The sequence below is a fragment of the Panthera pardus genome, unplaced genomic scaffold, assembly GCF_024362965.1.
Source record: "Panthera pardus isolate Hobbes unplaced genomic scaffold, ASM2436296v1 HiC_scaffold_16, whole genome shotgun sequence".
Taxonomy (NCBI): Eukaryota; Metazoa; Chordata; class Mammalia; order Carnivora; family Felidae; genus Panthera; species Panthera pardus.
In genome coordinates, this window is record NW_026526721.1 from 11,092,008 (window position 1) to 11,097,991 (window position 5,984).

Here is a 5,984-nt window from a genome sequence, read left to right on the forward strand (position 1 = left end):
AGAATAAAGGGCACCGCTATATTGGTCCAGAAGTTCTCAAGGGAGACAGCAGAGCCAGACTCTGTGTGTGTGCATGTGCGCGTGTGTGTGTGCGTGCACACGCACACATTGAGAGGATGTCGAGTGGGGTGGGGAGGCAAAAACGAAAGGGGGCGTTGCCAGAAACACATGGAATCTGGGGCCCCCTCTTCACTCCTGCCAGTGACAGGGCAAGACCAAGATGGTGGTCTTAGACCCTCTTGAACTACACTTGTATAGAAAGCTTTGCTATTCTGTTTTCTTAGGTCAGAAAAATGACAACTCAGGAAGGAAATTAGCAGAGAATACAAAAAGACAACTAACAGAAAAACACCAAAATGACCATTACCACAAAAATAAGCTCATGCCTATTAATAATAGAGAAAATGTACGTTTAAAAAAGAGGTAGCTCTTGACACTCATTAGACTGGCGAAGTCTGGGGACTTTTTTTTTTTTCTTTTTAATATAAGCCTATGTATTGGGAGGTGTCTGAAAACAGGAACTCTCAAAACTTGCCATTGGGTGTGTAAGTTGGCATGATGACTTTGAGAGAAATTTGTCAATAACTAGTAAAAGCGAAAATGAAAATGCCTGATGAGCCAGCAATTCGGTGTCTAGTGAAATACACACATGCTCCAGGAGTCATCCCCAGGAAGTGAACGGCAGCATTGCTTGAAACACTAAACTTGGACGTGCCCATTAAGACGTGGCCAAAGTGTGATGCAGTCACACACAGAACCCTTTAGGACAGTGGAGATCAATGAACGAACTAGATCTACAAAACAGATCTCAAAATGATAGTGTTGAATGAAAAAAAAAAAAGCACATTGCTGAAGCCTCCATACCACGAATCCATTTAGCTCATTCAAAATCCACAAAGCAGGGGGGTGCCTGGGTGGCTCAGTTGGTTAATAAGTGCCCGAGTCTTAGGATCATGAGTTCAAGTCCCATGTTGGCCTCTGCGCTGGGGGTGAAGGACACTTAAAAAAAAAACAATCCACAAAGCAGTATGATAAATTGTAACCCAATCTATATGGACTGGGACATATATATAAATAAGATAAATAAGGTGCACTGACTTTGACGTGATGGTAACCTCCTGGAAGAACAGGCGAGATAAAAAAAGGACTTCAACTAGGTCTAACATTTTATGTCTTTAAAAGACCTGAAATACAGCAAAAATACAGTATCAGTCTAATCTAAGTGGTAAGTGCCTCAAGTTTGTTACGGTATCTTCTGTGTACTTTTATGTATGTTTGAATTTTTTTTTAAAGGAGAATGTTTCTAGTTTATCAATACACATACGAGTTTGAAGAAAGAAAGCAGAGTACGACAGTGCCGTAGGTGTGGGCAGTCTTTGTAATGCCATCACATTTGACCAGAATAGAGATTTAACCCAACCATTTCATTATGATGAGGAGGGATGAGAGTAATGACCAAACAGAAATTTCCTCAATATTTGACTGAATCACATTAAATATCTTATGCCATATTTAGATGCCGTATTTAGATCTGGTAAGAAGTATATGGAAGAGGAATAAGCTTCCAAAGCATTGTTTATAACTATTAACTATAAAATCAACGCCTTTAAAATTCCTTGTGATTTTGCCTTGTGACCAAAGTTTTGCTCTTGTTTTAAAGGTCATTAAAATGTATTTGACTTGGAGGATGCTACAAAAATCGTCGCAATACCCTGGGAGCCTTGCAGGAGATGGGGGTGGGGGGTTGCTACACTACTTATCTAATTACCCCTTTCCAGGGCCTTAATTAAACCCCACAGAATCCGCCTGCTTCTATGGCTAGGATTTACATGGAGCGCCGTGTCCAGGCTCTTCTCTTCCGGTCTGGCTCTTTCTGGCCACGTCACCAAACGCTTCTGCCAAGGTACGTCTTAAGAGAAGGGCCCTGGCTTGTGTAGACAGAGAGCTAGCTCTCTGGTGGACGGTACTCTAGATAACGAAAGTTAAGTGTGGATGAGAGGAGGCAGGACGGCAGAAGACAACCAGACGTGCAATCTTAAGAACAACGGTGGGAATAAAAATCACCCTAACGCAGACAAAAATCAGAGAATTATAGAAATCTGTCAAAGAAGTCCTCAGCAGAAAAACAAATTACACACACCAGTCAAGGAAGAGCTGATTCTTGTTATTTGAGAGAGTATGTCCTATGAAGTTGGGGCTGCAAATACTCGTTTGGAGAATACTAACCCAATGCTCCTAGGAGAGGTTCCTGTGAGCCTCTGACCCGTGTTTATGTCAACCTGTCAATATACAGTCTTGGTGATGTATGTTTCTTTTTAAAGACACCTTGTTTAATTTATACTGATTCATTAGCATTGAACGAGGCCAACAACCCGGTAACTCGTGCCTCGGGGAAGCCAATCTAACACATGTATTTTCTCTGTAAGGCACAGCACAGCCTTCTCTGCTTAGGAACACCGGACGGCACTTCAGCACTATGCTCGGGGCCATTTTAAACAGTAAGATCACCAACAAAAAGCACACTGATGCAAACAACACTGATGCAAACTGAATAGATCACAACAAAGACACTTGTTCACAGTAGGAGAGCTGAAACAAGGCAGAAGGTCACTTTGTACAACCTCATCTGGAAAAGGACTCGACAGGAGGCTCAAATTTTTGCCTCCCCATCTGTGAATGACTGTGAAAATACTGTATTGATTTGGGGGAGGGGGTACAAAGAAACGTTTGCAAGTAGGCAAATTGACAAATACAGATTCTTTGAATAATGAGAACGGACAGTTCACAGGGTTTGACATCTATGAAAAAAAAGCAGTATCTAGTCCTCCACAAAGAGGTACTCACATTTTGGGATTCATTTGGACAAAGAACTTTATAGTCAAGTCATTAGCTCAATAGGAGCTTTATGGAAACAATGGTCTCCTACTGCCTTGGAATGGAGAGATCAGGTCCGTTTTGCATATTCCTTACTTCTGGCATTGTCCACCGAACAATGCATCCTTGTCTTTTCCACTCACGATGGAAGCATCTCAGGCAAACCTTCTCTGGGAAATGGGATGAAATCACATTTCCTTCCCCAGAGGACGCACAGCTTAGCTTGCTCTGGGGGAAAAGATGCAGCTACAACACACAGACACCCATTCCACAGTACCAGACAACACTTGCAGCAACCCAAATGTTCTCGAACATTGTGGAGACTCCATCTGGTTTCAGGAATCTTTTGTTAATTGCCCCACCGGGCTTGGGGGATCTGGGACTGCGCAGGGTTATCTAGGTCTTGCTGCTGTCACTACAGACTTAGGGGTTGATTTTTAGGGTCGTGGTGTGCCGCTCCAAAAACAAGACTTTGCCACCGCCCAGAAACTTCTTGGCCACCACACTATGTTTTCCTCCTGTGGAATAAGAGTGCCTTGTGCCTGTGTTTGGTTTTAAGTCCATGTGCCTTAAAGCTGTGTTCTCAAGGCAAAAAGTATGTTGGCAATTTGAGCCCAGCAAATGCTCGTGCTGGCCTCTGGGGCTCCCTTTGCTGTTTTCTTGTGGTCGGGTACAGAGCCTATTCTGTTTCGAGTAATAGCCCCACAGAACCCACTGGCAAGCCATGAAAACAACAGCTATGCTTATCAGAAGATGAAGAGAAGTGTGCAAAGAAGCCCCTGAGAAATTATTTTAAGCCCTCCCCCTCTCCCTACCAGGTTCCCGAATCACTAATGGAATAACCCTTCAGCAAACCAGGCAGTGGGACCTGATCCAGGGCCTTGCAGACTTGGAAGGCTCTTTAAGACCGGCTGGTTCACTGGCCACACTTTTTCAAAGACTCTGAAGCCTGAGGCTGAGGGAAGACAAGAAAGTGTGTGAGATCCTGTGGCTGGAGGGTGGCAACGCAGGGCCATTGAGTAGGTCTCTGACCCAAAGTTCTATGCTCCTAACACTTTTTTCAAGGTGACCAAGAATCCCACAAATTGCTCTGGAATCTTCCCACCGTCAACACGATCCTGGCCTGCCAGGAGACAGGGCAGGTCCTGGCAGGTGGCATTCCAGGTCAATCTCAGGTGCAGTCATCGATCACCGAGCCCTCTGAACAACAAATGGCAACAGCCCAGACCACAAAAGGAGAGGATGCTGTTTACTCTCACGATGCTCCCACACACAGCATTTCAGGGCACACCCAGTTCAGCTGGGGGTCACTGGGCAAGCACACGGTCCAGTGCACTGTCCACCTGCTGGTGGACATCTGACGACCTCGCCCCAACCCCCTTTGTACTTCTCCACGATGAGTTTATATAATAGTTTCTTTCTTAAAAATATGTGGGTAGGGTAGAGCATTGGTCAATCAGGACACACATTTTATAGGGAATTAGTATGCATACTACTCGTTCCTGGCTCTTCAAAATGATCCTTGCAGTTCAAGAAAACTTCAATCATGAAATGTCTTCTCACCAGCAGTCAGGGACTTGGACCCTCCCTGAATTCCCAACCTGTCGTGTGCCAGACCATACCTGCCTGGCCCCCAGGTGTACTGAAAACACTATAGGTTTGCCACCTCCCATCTGCTACCCTCCCATGCTCCACACTAGTCCCTATGCCTGCTGAAACACGATCTCTCCTGGAAACCGCACCCTCCTCCCCGGCTCCAAGTGCTAATGAATCCAGTTCTGCGTTTTCCATTGCACTTAGTTTAAATCTCAATTACCATTTTTATTATGGCCTGTTTTTAGATAGCGGAGTATTTCCACCTCCCCTGTCTAGGACTTTGAGGTCAGGGTCACTGCCCACTCATCTTTGTATCCTGCCCAGGGCATCACCTGCCATGTATGCGCTTCATACACATACCCCTGGAGTATGGAGGGGAAAAAAAAAAAAAAGAAAAACTACAGGAAATTACAGAGAAAAAAAAATGTGCAGAAAGGAGGCCTGGTCTCCAGGGCATGCTAACGTTTTTATTGTCGTTCTCATGACTTCTCTTCAAAGACCGGAGATAAAAACACTCCCAAGAAGTCCCAGATCCACCCTCTCCCCTCTTAAAATGATAAAGCCTGGGTCCTTGGCCTAGGTGTGGGGTAGGAAGGGACCAGGGCATCAAATCCTGGAACCAGCCCCCCGGAGCACGGCTGATTCAGCAGGGATTGCTGGTGTCCACCTCCAGAAGGATGCAGTGAGCCAAAACTGGACTTTCAAATCCCAATCCAAATCCTCCCGTTGCCGCCTTGGACGAGTCACTTATCTTCTCTGAGCCTTGGGTGCCCCATCTGTAGAATGTTAAGGAAGCATAAAAGACTACTGTTCACATGAGCACTTGCTGAAAGTGTCCCTCAGATGTGCTGTCATGCATCCCCTGGCTGTGTGGGGTAGACCATGACTCTTCTGGACTCGCCTACAAGGAGGGAAGCACAGCTCATGCTTTCAGTCCTCCTAATCCTTCAAACAAATATTTCATCTCGATCAAGAAAAATGTTGCCTTTCAGCAAAAATCTAAGGGGCTCACCTGTGCTTAACGGTCCTTCCTTGACATTCCATAGTACAGGACCTAGTCCTCCGACTCAGATGCCTGCTGAATACCGCCATCACTTACAAACGTCTCCAGGAAGCAGTTTCTGAGACACATGTGAAACTAGCTTCTTGGGCCCACAGCCTCCATCGCACTCTCTACCTGCCTCCTGAGCCCAACCCATGTGAAAAAGTACTTCCAGAAGCTTGTTCCTGTTCAAAGTGAACCACAAGTATAGTCAAGGTAACAAAACTGAGGAAGACACATCATTTCAAGAAGTGAGCCCAAAGGGAACGCTCTGGAATCACTGCTTCAACCTTCAGCCCTGGCCTCCTGTGCTTCTGAGGCTCAGTGCATTTTGGCAGACTCCAGTCCTCCAAATTTATCCCTGTGGGTCCCCCAGATCTGACGGGATTCTTTGTCAGGGACCTCTCTTCCCCTCCACAGGGGCCGCTCAGCTCTCTAGCTCAGGGTCCCAGGGCGGCTGCATGCACAGGGC